This window comes from Choloepus didactylus, chromosome 12 (assembly GCF_015220235.1).
Source record: "Choloepus didactylus isolate mChoDid1 chromosome 12, mChoDid1.pri, whole genome shotgun sequence".
NCBI lineage: Eukaryota > Metazoa > Chordata > Mammalia > Pilosa > Megalonychidae > Choloepus > Choloepus didactylus.
The window spans coordinates 61038095-61060725 of record NC_051318.1 but is presented as its reverse complement, the minus strand read 5'-3'; positions in this window follow the sequence as shown (position 1 = coordinate 61060725).

Sequence of the window (22631 nt, the reverse complement as noted above, 5' to 3'; positions counted from 1 at the left end):
AATGAACTTCTGGGGGAAAAGGCAGAGTAGGGAGTTGTAGTACTCACTCCTTCTCCAAAATCAGCTAGAGGACAGGCAGACACTGTCTGAAACACCCGTTCTGGGGCTCTGGAGGCCAGGCAAGCATTGTACAGCATTCAAGGAAGATCAGGACAAAGAGTCAGAGACTGTGGTAAAGAACTGTGATTAAAGTGCTCAGTGCTGACTGCTGGCACCCAATCGAGACTAGCCACTTCAGGTCCAGTTCCTGGCTGGCTGCTGCCGACAGACAGGGATGTGGAAGCCCTCTTTCCCAAAACAAGGGGTGGGGTAAAAGCATGGCCAAGTAATCATTACAGCTTTTGATAGGCAAATTGCAATCACTGGGTCCCCACTTTGATAGGCAAATTTTTAGCCTGCCCTAGACAGGGAATGCTGCAGTCATTGTTTCAACCCTGTAACAGGGGTGAAGGGGTGGAAGTTCAAAGACACAGGACCTGCTTAGGGCTATAGGGAAAAGTGTGCTGAAGAGCACCATCTGCTGGGCAGGACAAGAAAGTGCAGCTTCGGGGAGTTGTCAGAAAGACTAATTTTGGCATCTTTCCTGACCCTCTCTCTAGGGCTCTTTGGAACTGGTCTGTGTCCCCTTCCTAGGTCTCTGGCCCAGTTCTGGGTGGGAAATAATGACTTTGTAAAGTCCTCTCCAGGGTGACTCTCCTACCAGAATTTGCCCTGCAGGCAAAAGCAGCTCAAAACAATAAAAGGAGAGTGAAAACAAAACAAAAATAACAACAACAAAAAACCAAAAATATAGAGGCAAAACAAAAACAGAACAGATCAAGATCCCTATAGAAGGAGCAGAGGAAAGGAAGCTTTCCCCTGGGACTGAAACAATTGCACAAATAGTACAATCTTAAAAATTGTACCACATACCCAGGGCAAAAATCAAATGAGGAAAAGCTGAAAAAAAAAGTCTGATAAAGTAAACACTGGTGTTTTAGTTTCTAAAGCTGTCAAACTGCAATATACAAGAAATGAGTTGGTTTTTACAATGGAGATTTATTGACCTACAAGCTTACAGTTTTTGAGACCATCAATAGGAAATGGTTTCTCCCCAAAGACTGGCTACTGGCAATCCTCAGCTTCTCTGTTACATGGTGAGGCACATGGCGATGTCTGCTGGTCTCTCCCTTCTCTCTCCAGTTTCGTTGCTTCCAGCTTTTGGCTTCAGTGGTTTCCTCTCCATTTCTGTGGTTTCTTTCTGTTTTCTGTGTGTCCTCTCTCAGCTTCTCTGGCTTTTCTCTCAAAGCTTCTCTGGCTTTTCTCTCAAAACTTCTCTGAATTTCATCTTTTGCAAAGGACTCCAGTAAGAGGATTAAGATCCACCCTGAATGAGATGGGTCACATCTTAACTCAAGATCCTACTCACCAAAGGATCCTACTTACAATGAGTCCACACCCACGGGAATGGATTAGCTTTAAGAACGTGATCTTTTCTGGGGTCCATAACAGCTTCAAACTACCATAATGGGCAATTCTAAAGGTCTAGAACGAGTTGAACCAATTGTCAAAGAAGAACCTTAACACTAAGCCAATCTACAATAAAACCCTTGGTAAGAGAGAGAAAGTGACCTTCAGAGTAAACTCATCAAGATAATCAGATGCCTAGACATCAGCAAAAATTAGAAGCCATACTAAGAAACTGGAAGATATGGCCCAGTCAAAGGAACAAATTAAAACTTTGGAGAAGGCATAGAATTTGGAACAACTAATCAAAGATGTCCAAACAAATCTTCTAAATCATTTCAAGGAGATGAAGGAAAATACGACTAAAGAGATAAAGGATATTAAGAAGACTCTGGGTGAACGTACAAAAATGTAACAGAACTTATGGGAATGAATGGCACAATAGAAGAGATTAAAAATACACTAAAGCATACAACAGCAGATTTGAACATGCAGAAAAAAGAATCAGTGAATTAGAAGATAGGACAATCAAAATGTCACAGACAGAAGAGTAGATAGAGAAAAGAATAGAAAAAATTGAGCAGGGTCTCAAGGAATTGAATGATACCATAAAGTGCACAAACATTTGTGTCATAAGTGCCTCAGAAGGAGAAGAGAAAGGGAAAGAGTTAGAAAGAATATTTAAGGAAATAATGGCCAAAAGTGTCCCAACTCTTAGGAAAGACATAAATATGCATGTACAAAAGTGCAACATACTCAAAACAGAATAAATCCTAATAGACCTACTCTGAGACACATACTAATCAAAATGTCAAATGCCAGAGATAAAGAGAATCCTGAAAGCAGCAAGAGAAAATCAATTCATCACATACAAGGGTACAGCAATAAGATTAAGTGCCAATTTCTCATCAGAAACCATGGAGGCAAAAAAGCAGTGTTATGATATATTTAAGGTACTAAAAGAGAAAAACTACCAGCTAAGATAGCTAAAAGAGCAAAAAAAGAGAGGTGAAATAAGACATGTAAAAGCAAAAGGATAAAATGGTTGAAGTAAGTACTGCCTTCACACTAATAACATTGAATATTAATGGGTTAGACTCCATAGTCAAAAGACACAGATTGACAGAATGGATAAAAAAATATGATTCATCTACATGCTGTTTACAAGAGACTCACCTTAGACCCAGGGACACAAAAAAGGTTGAAATGAAAGGCTGGAAAAAGTTATTCCATGCAAACAGTAACTGAAAAAGATCTGGGGCAGCTAGACTAATATCAGATGAAATAGACTTTAAATGCAAAACTGTTATAAGAGACAAAGGACAGAATAAATAAAAGGGGCAATCCCACCAAAAAGAAATAACAATCATAAATATTTATGTACCTAACCAGGGGGCTCCAAAATGCATGAGGTAATCACTAGCAAAACTGAAGGGAGAAATAGGTGTCACTACAATTATAGTTGGAGACTTTAATACACAACTCTCATCAATAGATAGAACATCTAGACAGCGGATCAATAAGGAAACAGAGAACTTGAATAGTAAGATGAATACACCAGAATTAAGAGATATATACAGAAACTACACCCCAAAAGAGTAGGATATACATTCTTCTCAAGTGCGATATATACAGAAACTGCACCCCAAAAGAGTAGGATATACATTCTTCTCAAGTGCTAATGGATCATTCTTCAGGATAGACCATGTGTTGGGTCACAAAACAAGTCTCTGTAAATTTAAAAAGATTGAAATTATACAGAGCACTTTCTCTGACTATAATGGAATGAAGCTGGAAATCAATAACAGAGAAATGGAAAATTCACAAATATATGGAGGCTAAACAACACAGTCTTAAACAATCAGTGGGTCAAAAAAGAAATTGCAAGAGATATCAGTAACTATCTCTAGACAAATGAAAACAAGAATACAATATATCGAAACATATGGGATACAGCTAAGGCAGTGGTGAGAGGGAAATTTATAGCCCTGAACACCTACATTATAAAAAAAGAAAGAGCTCAAATCAGAGACCTAACTGCACATCTGGAGGATCTAGACAAAGAACAGAAAACTAATCCCAAAGCAAGCAGAAGGAAAGAAATAAAGACTAGAGCAGAAATAAATGAAAATTGAAAATAAAAAATAAACAATAGAGGGAATTAACAAAATCAAATGTTGGTTCTTTGAGAGGATCAATAAAACTGACAAACCCTTAGCTAGACTGACAAAGAAAAGAAAGAAGATGCAAATAAATAAAATCAGAAATGAGAGAGGGGCATTGTTATTACTGACCTCACAGAAATAAAAAGGGTCATAAGAGGATTCTATGAACAACTGTATGCCAACAGATTAGCCAACACAGATCAAATGGACAAATTCCTAGAAACACATGAAAAACATAACACTGATTGTAGAACAAATAGAAGATCTCAACAGACCCATTACAATTAGAGATTGCATCAGTCATCAAAAACCTCCCAACAAAGAGGTTCACAACCAAATGGCTTCACAGATGAATTCTAGCAATCATTCCAAGAAGAATTAATGCCAATCCTGCTCAAACTCTTCCAAAAATATGAGTAGGAGGGAACAGTACCTAACTCATTCTATGAAGCCAGTATCACCCTGTATCCAAGCCAGAAGAAAGGATACTATGAAAAAAGAAAATTTACAGACAAATCTTGCTAATGAATATGGATACAAAAATCCTCAACAAAACAGTTGAAAATTGAGTCCAACAGCACTTTAAAAGAGTTATGCCCTATGATCAGTGGGTTTTAGCCTAGATATGCAAGGGTGTTCCAATATAAGAAAATCAATTAAAGTAATACACCACATTAACAAATTGAAGGGGGAAAAACACATGGTCATCTCCACTGATGCAGAGAAGTCATTTGACAAAATCCAGCATCCTTTCTTGATAAAAACACTTAAGAAGATAGTTATAGAAGGAAAATTCCTCAACATGTGAAAGGCCATATATGAAAAACCAACAGCTAATGTCATACTCAATGGTGAAAGACTGAAAGCTTACCCTCTAAGATCATGAACAAGACAAGAATACCCACAGTCACCACTATTATTCAACATTGAGCTAGAAGTCTAGCTTGAGCAGTTGGTAGAGAAAAAGACATAAAAGGCAATGGAATTGGAAAGGAAGAAGTAAAACTTTAACTATTTGCAGATGACATGATTCTACAAATCAAGTTCCAAAAAATCTCCACAAAACTACTATAGCTAATAATGAATTTGACTAAGTGGCAGGATAGAAGATCAACACGCAAAAATCAGTAGTGTTTCTGTACACTATACGTGATCAATCAGAGGAGGAAAGCAAGAAAAAATCCCATTTATGATAGCAACTAAAAATCAGATATCTAAGAATAAATTTAACCAAGGATGTAAAGGACATGTACACAGAAAACTACAAAACATTTCTAAAATAAATCAAAGAAGATCTAAATAAATGGAATGACATTATGTGTTCATGGATTGGAAGACTAAAGATCATTAAGATATAATTTTACCCAAATTGATTTACAGAGTCAACACAATCCAATCAAAATTCCAACAGCCTACTTTGCAGAAATGGAAAAGCAATTATCAAATTTATTTGGAAGGGTAAGGGGCCCCGAATAACCAAAAACATCTTGAAAAAGAACAAATTTGAAGGATTCACATTTCCTGACTTTAAAGCATATTACAAAGTTATAGTGGTCAAAACAGCAGGGCATAAAGATAGATATAATGCCCAATGGAATTGAGTTGAGAGTTCAGAAATAGACCCTCTCATCTATGGATAATTGATATTCAACAAGCCTACCAAGTCTACTCAAGTTGGACAGAGTAGTGTCTTCAATAAAAAGTTGCTGGGAGAATTGCATACCCATATGTAAAAGATTAAAAGAGGACCCTTATCTCACACCTCATACAAAAATTAACTCAAAATCATCAAAGACCTAAATGTAAAAGCCAGGATCATAAAACTCCTAGAAGAAAATGGAGGGAGACATCTTCAAGATCTTGTGGTAGGCAATGGTTTCTTACATTTTCAAGGCACAAGCAATGAAAGAAAAAATAGATAAATGTGACCTCCTCAAAATTAAAAACTTTTGTGCTCCCGAGGACTATGTCTATAAAGTAAAAAGGCATCCTACTAAATTGGAGAATATGTTTGGACACCATGTATATGATAAGGGTTTAATATCCAGAATATATACAGAAATGCTACAACTCAACAATAAAAAGACAAACAACACAGTTTTAAAATGGGCAAGACTTGAATAGACATTTTTCCGAAGAGGAAATACAAATGGCTAAAAAACACATGAAAAGATGCTCAACATCACTAGCTATTAGGGAAATGCAAATCAAAACCACAATGAGATATCATTTCACACCTACTACAATGGCCACCATTTAAAAATAAAAAACCAGAAAGCTACAAGTGTTGGAGAGGATATGGAGAAATAGGAACACTCATTCATTGCTGGTGGGAACGTAAAATGGTGCAGCTGCTGTGGAAAACAGTTTGGCAGTTCCTCAGAAAGCTAAATAAAGAATTTCCAGATGATCCAGCAATCCCGCTGCCAGGTATATACCCAGAAGAACTGAAATCAGGGACTCGAACATTTGTACACAGATGTTCATAACAATATTATTCACAATTGCCAAAAGATGGAAGTAACCCAGGTGTCCATCAGCCGATGAATGGATTAACAGAATGTGGTGTAGCCATACAGTGGAATATTATTGAGCTGTAAGAAGGAATGAAATCCTGATGCATGTAACAACATGGATGAACCTTAAGGACATTACTAAGAGTGAAATAAGCCAGACACAAAAGAACAAATATTGTATTATCTCACTGATAGGAACTAATTATTGTACGCAAACAAATTACTGCCAGGGGATAGAATGGTGGTAGAGAAAGGGACTCTGATGTTTGATTTGTGCAGAAAATCTGTTTGGGTTGATTGTAAATGTTTGGAGATGGATGGTGGTGATAGTAGCACATTATTGTGAGTGTAATTAACAGCGCTGAATTATGTTGGTGAATTTGTTTGAAAGGAGAAGTTTCAGGTCATATATGTTACTAGAAGGAAAGTTAAAAGGTAAAACATGGGACTGTATAACACAGTGAAGCCTGTTGTGAACGATGAACTGGGGTTAATAGTACAAATGTAAGAGTGTTCTTTCATGAATTATAACAAATATATGACACTATTACAAAGTATTGATAATAGGGTGGTAAATGGAAAATATTACACCTAATATAAACTATGGACTATAGTTAAGAGTAATATTTTAATATTTTTTCATCAGTTGTAACAAAGGTACCACACTAATGCAAAGTGTCAACAATAGGGGGCATACATGGGAATGTTGTATTTTTTACATGACTTTTCCGTAAGCCTACAACCTCTCTGATGAGAAAACCACAATAATTATTGTACATGTTGGATGGATTGTATGTGAATAAAACTGCTATTAAAAAAACAAGCTAAGTGAAAGAAACCAGACATAAAGTACAACATATTGTATAATAACATTTATATAAAATGTAAATATAAGTAAATCTGTAGAGACAGATTTAGATTAGTGGTTATATAGGGTTGGGGGAAGGATAGGGGTATTGAGAAGTGGGTGTGGGTTTTGTTTATTTTCTTTTTGGAGTAATGAAAATGTTCTAAAGTTGATTGTGGTGATAATGCACAACTGTGATTCTATTAAAAGCTGTTGATTGTACACTTTGGAAGGATTGTATGGTATGTGAATATATCTCAATAAAACTGCTTTAGAAAAATAGCTACAGTTAAAAAAAGTGTTCTGGGATTAGATAGTGGTGATGGCTGTACAACTGTGTGAATACACTAAAGACTGCTGCAATGTACATATTTTTAAATATTTGTTATGGTGGTAACATATATAATGCAAAAATTCCCATTTTAATGATGTTTAAGAGTACAGTTCAATGGTGTTATTTACATCTATGGTGTTAATGCTACCATCACCATTATCCATTAGGAATACTTTTTCATCATCCCAAATAGAAATTCTGTACCCATTGAGCAATATTTATGCATTTGTCCCTCCATCCAACCCCTCGTAACCTCAAATCTACTTTCTGATTATATGAATTTGCTTATTCTAGAATCTAAGGGTGGAATCTATAGGTGGCTGTGTGATCCAGTTTGGGCCAGTATGACCTAAGCAGAAGACTGCTACAGGGACTTCTGGAAAAGGTATTGCTTTCTTTGTAAAACAGAGAACAGACGAGGTTGGGTGTCACCCTTTGGGCTCTTCCTCCTTTCTCCTTGCCTTGAGCACAGATGCAACACCTGGAACTATAGCCACTACATTGGGACCATGAAGTGACTAGTATGAGAATGCAAACCAATGTGGTAAGGTTGCTGGGCAGGAAGACAGAAAGAGCATAGGTCCCCTAGGGCATCCTTGATTTGCTGAGATACCACCATCCTCCAGGCTTTTTCTTATGTAAGAAAAGAAATCCCTTTATGTTTAAGCAAAAAACAAAAACAAACAAACAAACAACAAAATAAAACAGAGTATTTTCTCTTTTCCTTTAATAATATTCATAGACATCCCCCCTCCCTTTGTCTAGAAATCTTGCAGCCTGTCTGAATGCAACTCACAAAATTTCATCTTGCCTCTCATCCAGTTGGTCACCAAATCTAGTAGGGCACAACCTCCCTGTGAAATCTCTCCCTGATACCTCTATTCCTTTTCCCTTCTCCAGTCATAACCTATGCCCTTGTTACTGTTCATTAAACATTTTGTATTTACCATCCAAATACTCTCTCTGACACAGATCTCTTACTTTTGCAATATCATCTTCTTATGTGAGATTTGCTTTTGAATCCCAGATGGTATTACATCATTTTCCTCATCAAAACCTTAGCTAGCTTATTCATTTATTCAGCAAAGGTTTAGCTGCACACACTACATGCCAGGCACATAGTCTATGCCACCTTATCATGACCAGATGCTCTATGTAACCACAGAATTTGATTACTATCTACTGAATAAAATCCAATACCTATGCACTGACCATTCCATGTCATGTGACCAATTCCCCTACCTATACTCTGGATTCCATCTCTGTTTGCTCTTGGACTTTTTTTTTTTTTTCCTTCTCCTAGTCTCCAAGGATTTCTACTAACAAACATACTCACATCATCTTATGCAAAAACAACTCCTTCACACACTCAGGTCCACAGTTTTACCATTGCGTACCTTCTTAAAAAGTTAGTCTTCTTGTTTCTATCTTCTCTTTACAAGCTCCCATTTTTAAAACCCCACACAAGATCCCCTTTTTTCAAACCCTTTACTCCAAATTCAATAAGAAGTCAATGTAGGCTTTTAGCTGTGATAGGACATAATCAGATTTCATTTTATAAAATATCTAGCTGCACTATGAAGAACAGATTGGATGAGATGGATGAGAGAAGAAGGTATGCATATGGTTAACTTGGGCATGTATTCCAATTGATAACTTACATTAGCAGGAAAAAAAGACTGGTGGCATAGGCTTTGGTAGTAGCTGTGAGGATGGAGACAACTGACAGATTCAAAAGATTTGTAGAGGATGGAAACCACATAAATTGATAACTGATTAGGTATTGGGGAGAGAAAGAAACAGAATGACTTCCTATTTTCTGGCATAAGAAACTCAGTGGAAAATATTTTTAACTACTAAGTTAAAAAAAACTAGCGAATGAGAAGTTTCAGCTTTAGACATTACCTATTAAGTTAGGGTGATTTGTGAGATGTATCAAGGGAAAGGTGGATATGATGAGTGTGGGTATTGTATATGTGGAATATGTGGTTTGTATATATTGACACATGGATTATATATGTGTATTTCAAACTCAGAAAAAGGTCTGTTTAGTTGATTGCAAAAATGGGCACAACTGATAGCTCCCCCCACCCATGCCCTTTGTTAGTACCCACTTCCTACTATCTTTATGCTGACATTTATTTGTCCAATGGGATATTAGCAAAAATGTTGCCGGTAGAGGGTTGAAAAACACATGTGCATTGAGGCTGGCTCTTGGGAACTTTATAGCGTCAGATTTTCATCACCACGTGATGAAGCCCAGGCTAACCTGGTAAGTGATGAAACACTCACCCAGTTATCCCCATTGCCTTGCCCCACAGCCTGTCAGGTATAAGAGCAAAGCAATACCAGATCATCCAACCACCCACCAACCTTCTTACTGATTACAAATGTTCTAAATGTAAGCCCAACAGAAATCAACTAAACTTGCTTAGATGAAAACAACCACCCAGGAGGACCACAGAATCTTGAGCTGAATAAATGGAAATTGTCTTAAATAACTATATTTTGGGATTATTTTTTATGCAACTAAGGCTAACTAACACAATCTCCTAGAGATTTAATAATAATAGCAGCTAAGGTGTGTGCAGCTCATTCTATGTTAGCATGGTGCTAAACATGTGACATAGATAAAATAAACATCAACACAATGAGTGAAAGTTTAAATATGTTAATGTATAAAGATGAGGAGTTAAGGTATTTGAGTTACAAATCCTAAAAGTGTTAATGTGTAAAGATGAGGAGTTACGGTATTTGCTCAAGGCTACTCAGCTATTAAGTGGCAAAACTGGAAGCAACCTGAGAATGTCTAACTCACAAACTTCCTAAGTCTATGAATTGTGGAATATCAGAATTTATAGCATCAGATTTTCTGGAGACTCAAAAACATTTAGTTGATGGTAAAATGTCACCTTAGTTCATATCATTTTACACATTTGGTTATTTGTGTTAAATTCTTTTCCAGTCTCTGTCAAGGTGTATTTTCTACCTGGATAATCTTCAAAATGCTAACTCTATGCTTTATGAATGCTTCATGAGCAGGAGGAAAAAATTTATAGCCTTCAGATAGAATTATGGGTGGGAAATGTTCCATAAATACCAAGAATTCACTACATCTTTTGATTTTTTTTTGTGAAACATCATATTCATAAAACTTTAGAATTACCAAACCAATAAGTTCTTCTAGTGAGAAGAACTAGTTCATTGCATATTATTAAAGTTTTTGTTTTTTTGTTTTTGTTCTTAGCCAAAGAAGTAAAATCTGAACTTGCAAAATGAGGGCGATAATGGTTGTGCTGTGCTATGCCTTTAACTGCTTACTGTGTTTGCAAACTTGGTCAGCCATCATTCACAAATTTATTATCTTCCAATACTGGAGGTCAGAAAACTAAATGGGTCTCACTGAGCGAAAATCAAGGTGTGGCAAAGCCATGTTCCTTTCTAGAGACTAGGGGAGAATCTGTTTCCTTGTCTTTTCCATCTTGTAGAGTCTACCCACATTCCTTCCATCTTCAAAATAAGCAATGCCAGTCAAGTCATTCTCACATTTCATCACATCACTTGGACTGCTTCTTCTGCCTCCCTCTTCCACTGTTAGTGACCTTTATAACTACATTGGACCCACCTGGATAATCCCAGAGAATCTTCCTATTTTAAGATCAGCTGACTTGCAACTTTAATTCAATCAGAGACCAAGGACCTCCTGCACCCCCCACCTCAGAAAATACGCACACACACACACATGCACACATATAATCCATTGCTGCTCCATTGCAGAAACAAAGGATAAAGAGAACAGCCACCTTTATATTGTACTCACTTAAAACCTATTTCTTTTCCAAAATCAGGTGAATATTTAGAATTCTTATATGTGGGTTTTCTGCATACTCTTGCTCATTCTCATCTTTACTAAGTATTTCTTGTTTCTTCATAGTTTTCATACAATTAATTCACACAGTTAATATTTATTTTATATTATACATTTACTGAAACCTCTTATATTTTATATGTAAATTTGCTCAAGTAAAGCATACACTCCAAATCCCTGAACTATAAGACTGAAATTGTGTATCCAATTTGGTGCACCTGTTAAATAAGACGAATTATCTTAAAACCTTCTGAATTCTTTCCAAAATCTCTTAGGATCACAGGCAATTACTACAGAGATTTGGATTTTCTTTGTAAGTATAATGCAGAGTGAAAGAGAGCACAAATCATTGAAACAATGTAATCATAAAAAAAAATGAAGAACATTGGAAATTAAAAATAAGAAATCTTTGGACACTGAAAAATTAAGAGATTATAAAAAATAAGTTAAAGGAAAGATTCAGAATTGTAAGAAAATATAGACAAGACCCTCTCTAGACATAGGAAGACAGAGAATTAAAGTCAAAAGTAACTACACAGGAGGGAACTCCAGATATAAAAATAAAGTGGATAAGGAATGAAATCATAACCTGGAGGATAAGATATTTTTATTATTCCTAGCCATACATGGAGTATTTTTTTTTTCAAATATAAAAAGAAGAAAAAAGGAGAATGTATGATAAGACTATATGTAAGTATAGATGATGACAGCCAGAGGGCAAGAAGCTTCTCAGTCCCTTTGGAGAAGGCTGCATTCTGACTTTGAAAGTTGGATGAAATTCTTATTGCTAATATGAATCCAGGAATGATGAATCTCTGAGTGCTGCATGACTGCCCCAGATTCATAAATCACACATAGGAGTTTCATAAATGAATCATAGGCAATAGGAGAAAAAAGTGAGACTTTGCCCTTCTGTGTCGTTTGCGGCAATTTTCTCTGTGAAGTTGTAATTCTGTATCTGGATTCCTACCCCTGTTAAGGTGCTGCCTATGTATCCACTACAAAATTTGAATGGTTGTTGGACCCTTAAGTGACTTTCAATGGTTTTACTATGTCATTTTCAGAGAATGTTAGAATTCACAAATAACATTTCAATCATGTAAAGAATGAATGACGTGTTGAGAAGTCAGATTAAAAAAATGGGAAAATAAAAAATCTAAGCCCTGAATATGTTAACATCCTACCAAATGCCCAAGTGCTTCCATCTGAATTCTGTATTCTTCCTTGTAGACTCTGACTCTAGAGAGAAACCCTCAGTGTGTGTGGATTTACAATTGAGTGGTGCTCAGCATTCTGGACTCTCCTTGCTTCCTTAGAATTTTTTTGAGGGGCAGGGGAGCTGGGGTGGGGGTGGTGGCGGGCAAGATAATACCTAGATCCAGGGTAGTTTTTCTAAGCTGCTCTTGATTTGCTTAACACTTAGAAAGGCAGTCTCATGTTTGCAAGCTTGAATGTGTATCCAAGGTTCTAGCCTTTTCAAATAAAATCTTCCCATTAAACTTTGTAAATAAAAAAGTTCTTTGCTATTCCATTATTAAGATACTAAGATTGGTGCAAACTAAAAGGAATGTAAGAAATTACTTTTCCAAGTATTTCAGGACCATGGATCATGAAATCATTTTAGCACAAAATAAAGATAAATGAAAATGGTGAACAACAGGCAAAGTTTTCCTTATCAAATGAATCAAGATAACATGTTAATGTTACACAAATGTTGTCATTTTGTGTTGTTGTGATAGCAGTTAGTTGGATGTTTCATTCTCTTCTGGAACAATAGAAAAGGATAAAAGCCAAAGAACTCAAAACAATTGATAAAAGCCAAAGAACTCAAAACAATTTAAAGCATTCTGAGCTCTGTTTTACCACAAGGCACCATTCTCATAACTGTGACTCAAAAGATTGCATTATCTGGATCTAAGCAATCATAAAAATGAAATCTGAAACCATAGCTGGGAGTCTCTTCAGAAAACTTTCTCTAAGTGTTGGTTCTTGGGGGAGAAAGCAAACTAAAGGTGGGGAGAGACAGAGAGGGAGAAACTAAAGAAGTACAATTATACCCAGATAGTAAATCTATATGGTTATGAGTTTGGAGAAAAGAAATAATTAAAAACCTTAATCACTTGGCTAGTTTAATTCAAGTTATTTAAAATAAATTATATTTAATATACTGCTTAGTAGATTGCAAACTGCTTCTGACAACTACTTTAAGAAAATCTCTTTGTTTTCCTTTCTTTTTAAAAATTAAATGTTTTACCCATTACAAAAATGATACTGCAAACAGATGCTTCTTCAAAGAGGTAAATATTAAAAAATGAATCTGTAGAAGAGCTCCCAAGTGCTACCTCATTTATGATTTATTTATTTGATTAATCTTAAACCTCATGATGGGAATAGTAAAAGATAAAACTGGCTCCTGCATTCCCAATATTTCCGGAGATCTTGAAGCACTTCATACCATTTTGAGGATGAGCATAATTTTCTTTGGTGCTATTTTAATTATAGAAACATATAGCGGATGCAGAACACCGTTAGTCTCAGAGCCACTGATTTGTGGAAGCAGTGGAACTGCAGTAATGCTGCTACCACATGCCCAAGGGAGGGTGGTTCTTGTGATAAAGGATGTGAAGAAGCAAATAGGGTGGAAAAGAGAGGGAGATCGAGTCCATCATGGGATCCATTAGCGCTGCTGCCAGCTAAGCATTTGCATCCCGATGAATGAGGCCCAGGACCAGTAGTATGCTGGCCATTAGATATAGTCCAACCCAGTTCTTTTATCTTGAACACACCCCTTGTTGATTATTTTCCTCTATATGTGTTCTGGGAAAGCCTATGCGGGAGAATATCAGTCTCTTGGTGTTTTCAGCATTTCTCGTGAAGCAGTGTGCAGACTATACAATGACAAAAGCTCTGCATTTAGAATTTTGCTCTTGATACTTATTCAATAATTCTTTTAGTTATTTCTTGGATTACATCCGGTTTGTTTTTATTAAATAGATTTGTTTAGCTATTTAAAACCTTGATGCCCAAGGTTTCATGCATCCTCTCTTGTCTATAACATTTATAATGAATTACTCCTTACTATTACTGTTTAACTTTTATTGAGCCCTAAGAGCATATTGGAGACTTGGAATCATATAGAAATAAGCCCCCAATGTGACATCTTTCATTTTAGGGGGAATTTTAAAAATATTTCTCTAGTTCTCTTCATTATGCTCTCAGATTTAAAAAATGATTTCTGTGTTTGTGCCATTAAGTTGAAATTTAGGGGGCTCATCATTATGATAGCCCATGATTTGCAACTTTTTAGAAAGTGTAACAGTAATTCCTATCCAAAGTACAATTTATAGCATGTTTTGGTATAAAGATATATGGCACATTTAAGTATATCCTAGACTCATTTTTTAAGAAGAGTTGGGATAGCAAGTTGCTGCTGTAGAAGACACATATAGAGGAAAAATATTCACAAAGGACCAGTGCACAAACTATGATTCAGTTCTGTTTTTTTCTCTTGATTGTTCTAAAGCACCAATAGTCTCATACCTCTGAGTTTATGAAAGGTCTTGCCCTCCAAAGTTTCTGTTTCCGGCTAGTTTTGGAGAGATATGTCTATGTACAAGTGTATATTTGAATACCAACTATGCTTGCCTCCACCTCAGGGAATAAAATGACAATCATTTGCACCAACCCAAATGCAAATGGTTTTACTGTCCTATTGCAATAGTGGTTAGAGAAGCAGCTGAATCTATTGGCCAAATAATTTTAAGAATGAGGAACCTTTTCTCATCCTTTTAATGACCATAGTGGTCATTTTCAGGTGCTCTTGATTATCTGCATGAAAACTCCTTGTACCCCAGTCAGTAAATCAATCTGGGAACACATTTATTGCCCACCAGGAAGCAGCCCAACTCACCATCAAGTACTGGTCAGCCTTGGATTGGGTTCTTTACCAAAGAAGAGGACACTTGAAAACCCCAACCATAAACATCCTCCAAATCAAGTTCATTATTCCTTTCTCAGACATGTTGGATTTTGGTTCTTTAACCAAGTGATAGTTAAACCTTGTGAGAGGGTCCGAAGTTGTTTGCTAAATAATGTTTTGCCCTGCCTGTTACTCAGTAGTTTTAGTAAATTACCTCTGTCTACCTAGTCTGGGAAGAAAACCAAGTTGAGCTCTCTCATTTAAATAATAAAATGTAAAATTTGGCATCTCTTTAGCTGATTTAAGATAGCTAAGGCTCCCCTTTCGAGGTATTAAATAAAATGCCTAAACTTCAGGCATTTGCTCAGATTATACACTATTCTACTTGGATCAAAATCCCAGCTGAAACAATTTTATTAAAAAAGGCAAAGTGTAATGCAGCAGTTCTCAAACCTGGCTCTGAGTTAAAGTCAGTAGAGCTTTGTAAAAATATGCATTCTGGATGATACCCTCCCTGCTCCCCCAGACATTATGGTCAGACTCTCAGAGAGCTTTCTCTAAACATTGGTTGTCTTCAATTGTGAAGTTTTAATAACCTCACAAATGAGTCTCGTGCAGTCAACTTGACACTGGTCCAGGCAACCAGAGTTAATGCAATGAATCTTATCATTGGTGCAAGCCTGAAGTAATTTTAATAATGACTTCTGATGAGAGTATTGCAATTTTTATGATTTAAAAATTTTTAGAAAGGATGAATCTCAAAAAACAAAACAAAACAAAACAAAAAAACGGTTTAATTTAGTAGACCTAGATGGGCTTCATGGTCAGGTAAATCTTGACCAAGTAACCTATCTTCATTTCCTTGTCTTTAAAGTGGGGAGTACCCACTTTAAAGTGGGAATTACCTTGCAAGTAGAGTTGTTTTAAATGCCCAGCACAGTGCCAGATACATATTAAATGTTCAACAAAGAGTATCCATTACCAGAGAAGATGTTTGAAGCAATTATCCTAGGGGAAAATTTAACCTTTAAATTCCTAACCTTTAGATTCTCCTACTCAACCTCCTATCACTGTGTTAATTAGAAGTAGCAGAAAGTTAGGTACCTAAACTTCATTGTTTTCCATATCTACAGAAATGCCTTTATAGAATCATGATAGAACACAATGCTCTTGGTTATTACCATGGGGTATGTGCTGGTTGGAATATATTATGTCCCCCAAGAAAAAGCCATGATCTTTTAATCCAGTCTTGTGGGATATTTGGATTAGGTTTCCATGGAGATGTGACCCATCCAACTGTAGGTGATAACTCTGATTAGGTTATTTCCATGGAGGTGTGGCCCCGCCCATTCAGCTTGGGTCTTGATTATTTACTGGAGCCCTATAAGAGCTCAGACAGAAGGAGCTCAGTGCTGCAGCTGAGACAGACATTTTGGAAACAGCAGAGTTTTGCTGACATTTTGGAGATATTAGCCCTGAGTTTGCCCTGACAAGCTGACACAGAGACATTTTGGAGAACGCCATTTTGAAACACAACCTGGGAGCAAGCAGACACCAGCCACATGCCTTCCCAGCTAACAGAGGTTTTCTGGACACCAATGGCCTTTTTTCAGTGATGGTATACTCATGTTTATGCCTTGGTTTGGACCCTTTAATGGCTGTAGAACTCTAATTTTGTAACCAAATAAACCCCTTTATGAAAGCCAATCCATTTCTGGTATTTTGCATAACGGCAGCATTAGCAAACTGGAAAGGGGTAGGTTTTAGTTTCCTAGGCTGCTCAAGCAAATACCAAGGAATGGGTTGGCTTAAACAATGGGAATTCATTGTCTCATAGTTATGAGTCTCCAAAGAAGATAGTTGTAATCTCATGTGTAACTCTGCATTCAGTCTCTTGCAATATGTTGTTCTGGCTGAAGCATTTGAAGAAAATTGGGCCCCCTCATCTCCCATATCTCCTAAACGAGCCTCTGGGAGACCTCCAGAGGGCCTGAGACCACACTTTGAGAACTGCTGATGAAAAAGAAAAAAAAATCACAACTTTTAGATTTTAATTTGTTTTCTGTGTATTTCTCTTTTCTTTCTCTAGAATGCAAGCTCCAGGAAAGTAGTCACTGTGTCTGTGTTGTTCTTGTGTGTGTTAGCACCTAGTATGAGTTATGGATGAACAGAATCTAATGAAACACTATATATTTTTTAATAATAAAAATCAGGTGAATTTTTTTTTCAGAATGCCCACATTTGCATGGCATAAACCTGTAGTAATATTTCTCACAGCAAATAAATCTGTGTGTAAAGTTGCATATTTTATGTATTCTTAACTATCAATAACTACATTTTAATAAAACATGCTAGAGGAAAGGGTACATTTTTTTCTATTCTGTCTATGTAAAATAATACTATACACTTATTGCAATTTAGGAGACAACTAAAAAGTCTGCAACCAAAATATACAGGAAAACAATAAGTGATTTAAAGATGTTTTTGACAATTACTTCATGAAAATTTTTTTTCCTGAATTTTGAGATCTTTGGGGTATTTTCTGCTTTTTAAATTTTTTAAATTTCTCTTCTTATTCTAAACAAATATTATACTTCATACCTAAATTTTTACTCCTAATTTTGTATACTTGTTCTTAAAGAAGACCCTCCCCATTAGTGATATAAGTTTCAAGTCCCCCAAACCTGGATCCATTCCTGTCTAAAGTAGGTATCACACATATAGTAAGAATTCACAAAGCACTGATTGGTTGACTGCATGCATCTATCCAAGCACCGTGATAAAACCTAAATCCCTAATTGAGCTTTAAAAATTTTATTTGGAAAAATAAATGGGAAGAAGGGACAAATTATATAATGATTATGGATGAAAAAAGGAAAAGGAAAGATACTCCACATATTTCAAGGAGAATGATCTTCCTACTGAAAGAGTAGAATGAATCCCAGAAAGGGAAAAGGACATCCCAGATAGATTAGAACATTTTCAGAACAGAGCTACACATTTCAATCCCTCTCTCCCTCTTCATTCTCTCTCTCTCTATCTCTCTCTCCCTGTCTCCCCCTCCTTCCCTCCCTCCCTCCGTCTTTTTCTTCTGGCTTTCATCTCTCTCTATCCATAAGGTCTAAATGACCTGAGTAATTTTTCCTGAATTTGCCAACAACTCTAGATGCATAGTCTCCATTTCCCCAGTTGGGGAACAGTTTCTCCACTGATGAATTTTGCACTTTTCAGATGTATCAAACCAAAGGCCATATTTATTCCACTACAACAAAGTATTTAGGAAACAAAGTTAAAATCTTTTCAGGAGAAATGACTGATAAGGACATAAAGAGACAAAATTATTTCATCTGAGAAAAGACTAGGATACCTGGGCTTTGATTAAGGGAAAGTATATTTAAAAGATATGGGCATGGAACTAAGAATTAGAGAAGATGACATTAAACTTTAGGGGTTAATTTAGATAAACCAAGCCCCAAATGAGCTGTAGCTTATTCTGCCACCTCTCACCCTCCTCTTCTGCACCTGGCCAGTCAAAAAAATAATGTGACAGAAGTTAAAAAATTATATGCTAAATACGAAGATCAAGGGAGAGAGATTTTCTGTTTACTCAGGAAAAGGAAATTCTTTAGCAGCAAATGGAGGACTAATTCATGTATTTAAAGGTCTGAAATATGGAAGAGGGATTATATTTATTTTATGTAACCCAGGGGTTAGAGTTTGGTCAATGAGCTAAAGAAAAACACACACTCAAAAGGTATTATTTTTCACATTTTGGATTTTTTTCTAATCTTAAAGTTGACATTAAAAACATGAGGAAGATTTTAAAATTCATTCTAATCTATACCAAATGTTGATATTTTGGTGCTTAACCTATTTGACTTTTCTAATACATATTTAATTTTTTTAAATCATGTTTATAAACCTATATTATGTATGTTGTAGGGAGATAGTGGAAGAGTTTCAATGACTAGATGGGAGGTTGGATCAGATTATGTCAAAGATCTTTACCAAATCTTAGATTCTAAGGTTCTTTTGAATAAATTCTAGACTTTATTTGCTGTATTGCAAATATTTTAAGGATAGACTTAAGACAAATAATCAGTGAACATGGAGGTGAATTTTTAGCAACTTTAATTATTAGATTTGCTTAGTTCTAATCATACACATACACACACGCATATACACACACACACCTTCTTATATATTCAGTCTATAGTTACCACAGGGTGATGAAATTACCAGACAGGCCAGTGTACTAAGAAGATAAGCTAATGAAAGTTTTCAGTTGAGTGTTTTAGAATGTCTCTTAGAAGTCAGATTTTCATAGGTTCAGAAGAAGTCCCTATTACGTAAGAAGAGAATCTTTTAGCATCACTTTCTGTGTTTGACTGGTTTCAAAGTCTGTTAGTTACCTAAGGAAATAGATTCACACCTCTCATGAGAAAATTTGTCTTAGAAACAATTCTATACTTATCCATGACAGTGCCTACAGCATAGTTTCCCACACATTATGCTTTTTTTCTTTTTTTCCTCTCTTTTAGCCTACTAACTTAAAGAATTTCTAATTCACCATTATAACCATTATGTTTATGAGCCATTGATAAAACTGGTTTTAATCTTTTAATATTCTCTTTTTTTCACTTAAAAATCCCTTTTCTAACATGAATAACTCTTAGGAATATGTGAGAGCAGGAATTAACTTTCACTCCTTTTCACAAGTCCCACAAATGATTCAGATACATAGTTTCAGCAGAAAACAGTCAGTTCTATAAACAAAAATTGTCCTAAATATTTATCATCAGGTAAATGCTACTTCCATGAAACATGAGGGTAGTATGGATATAATTTCAACCCTGTCAGTTACTGATTCCACACTATGCACTGGTATTTTGAAAAATTATTTTTAAATGAACTAACTTGTCGAAAAGAAAGAGGCTGTCTGCGACGACTACAACTATTTGTTGACACCTTCTCTTTCCATTGGCCACATCTTTTCTGCATTTGTTAAATTCCTTTCCCTACAATAAATTTGTTTTGAAACCTGGCAGTTAATACCCTTCTTAGACCCTTAGTAGCTCCAAATGGTGTGACTACCCAGACCCAAACCAAAAGTTTTAACGCACCTACACTTTACTTCTTACTGGGAAGAAATGTTATTTTAAAATTAGGTTCATAATTGTCTACAAGATGTGTAGGGTGTTTTTACTTAGAAATCATCTTGCCTAAATATAGATTAAGGGTTTTGAAAAAAGTATAGCATTCCACAAATTATAATTAGAATAGTACAGTAAGAGTGTTTCCTGCTTGACAGAAAAGCAGAGAACTCTTAGAGAATCTGATTAAAATGTTTTTACAACTCAGAAAGAGAAAAAACTCTTTTTCTTTCTTTCTTTCTTGTTTTGTTTTTTTTTTTTTTTTTGTTTGTGTTTTTTGGTGTGTGTGTGTGAGAGAGAGACAATCCTTACATCAGGTGCCATCTTTTCTTAATTTAGGGGATTACACTCTTGTTTCTCTGTTTACTAGCTGCAAAGTTGCTTCTGACTTCAAAGTGTTCTACAGGAGTTAGAATTGACCTTGGAGCCAAAACTCTCCCTTCTAATCCTACTTCTGCCCTGAGATGTTGACCGAATTATCTAATCATTACCAGTCTTGTTACTTCTCAGACTGAAATGCATGGGTTGCATCTCCACAAGATGAGGCGTATGGGCCCTTCCCACTTACTGTTAGTCACTGTTAGAAGGAAGCAGCTCTTGTAGACTGAATTGATAGAAAGTGGGCTGATAAGCATCATTAAATGACAGAAGAAGCTGAAAAGAATTAAAAAAAAAAGGGTAAAGGGAAGATGGGACTAAGAAAATCAGAATGTAAAACTATAAAGTATTTTATAAAATCATGAACTACTACTCAAAGATCCTTGGCAGAAAATGTAAAGAGCTTTATAAATGGATATTATGGGTCTTCCTATGTGCTTCTGTAACACCACACACTTTACCCATACCACAAAATGTGTCACATTCTATATTGTTATTTGGTTTACAAGTTTATCACTGCTCTCTGTCTGCAACCTTCTTGGGGGGCAAGCGCTATGTCTTGTTCGTCACTTGCCCACATTACTTAATTTTTCTGTATTCTTCAGTTTTGTATCCTATGAGGTAGAACAAACATGTTACCTCATAGGATTGCTGTGAAGACTAAGAAACTGTATGCAAATGTACAAACACAGGGAATATCTCCTCTCTCACTTTATCTTATGCCATTGCCCACTCTTAATAAACCCAAGAACAGAGCCTGTTCTAAGTAGCTCAGTACCCCTGTTAAAGCAGAGATTATTGTGCTGTATTATAACATTTACTATTCACCTCTTTCAAGGCTTATAGGGCTGTTTGCTGCTGAATTAAGTACTACAGATTTCTATGCTGTTTAAAACACTTTTTTCTTCTGTTGTTTCCACTACATCAGTTTACCAGCTATCACTTTTTATCATAGTTGTTGAATTTTCCATCAGCCTCCCACACTTTAATTTGCTGTTTCAAATCAGCTTTGAGCTGAAAAATCAGATGATAAAGGCTGCTGGAATTTGGGGAGATGTGGGGAAGTAACAGTGACCAATTCTAGGCTCAGTGCTATGCTAGGTGATTTACCTAATTATGTCATCTACTCCTCTAAATAACCTAGGAAGTAGACACTTTTGATACTCTCGTTTTATAAATAAGGGAAACTGAGGGTCAGGGAGTAAAGTAACTTGTTCAAGAATAAATAGGAAGGAAGGAATAGAGTCATCGCCTTAAATCAGATCTTCCAACTCCAGTTTCAATACTTTATACTATATATACCCTGAGGTGAGGCCTACCTGCAGTGGCTCACTAAGAGCCATAGGTGGTGGCACCATACTGATTAAGTTATAATTCTGATTTATAGCATTTTTCTCAAAGGTCAGAAGTATTTAATGACATTTAATTAAACATCACAACATTTTAGTTATCTACCAATTTATATGTGATGAAATTTAATCATGAGATAAAATAATTACTCAAGTTAACCTTGTTCAACAACAATAATAAAACAGCTGTCCTTTATTGAGTGATTACTATATACTATGTATTTTGCATTTAATTTAAACGTATTATATTTACTCTTCACAATCACCCTATGAAGTCAATACTATTATTATACCTATTCTATAGTTGAGGAAACAGAGGTTTCGAGGAGTTAAATAATATGCCATCCAGCCAGTAAGCAGTAGAGTTGGGGATTAAATCTAGGGCAGCTGAGACTAGAAGGAGAGTAAGCACTCAGCACTCAAGACACAAAGGTTCAACAGAGTTAAGATTAAGCATAACATATAATAGCTATGGGCATGACCACAAAGCAGAGGAACAGATATTAACTGGCTAACAGATTCTTATTTCTAGATAAATAAAGCAAGAGAGGTTGAGGTGACAAAATAAAATGAGGAAAATATGTGGTATGTCTTAGGGGATGGTGATCCTTCCTTTGACAAGAATACTTCAGGACCATAGAACATAACATGTATTC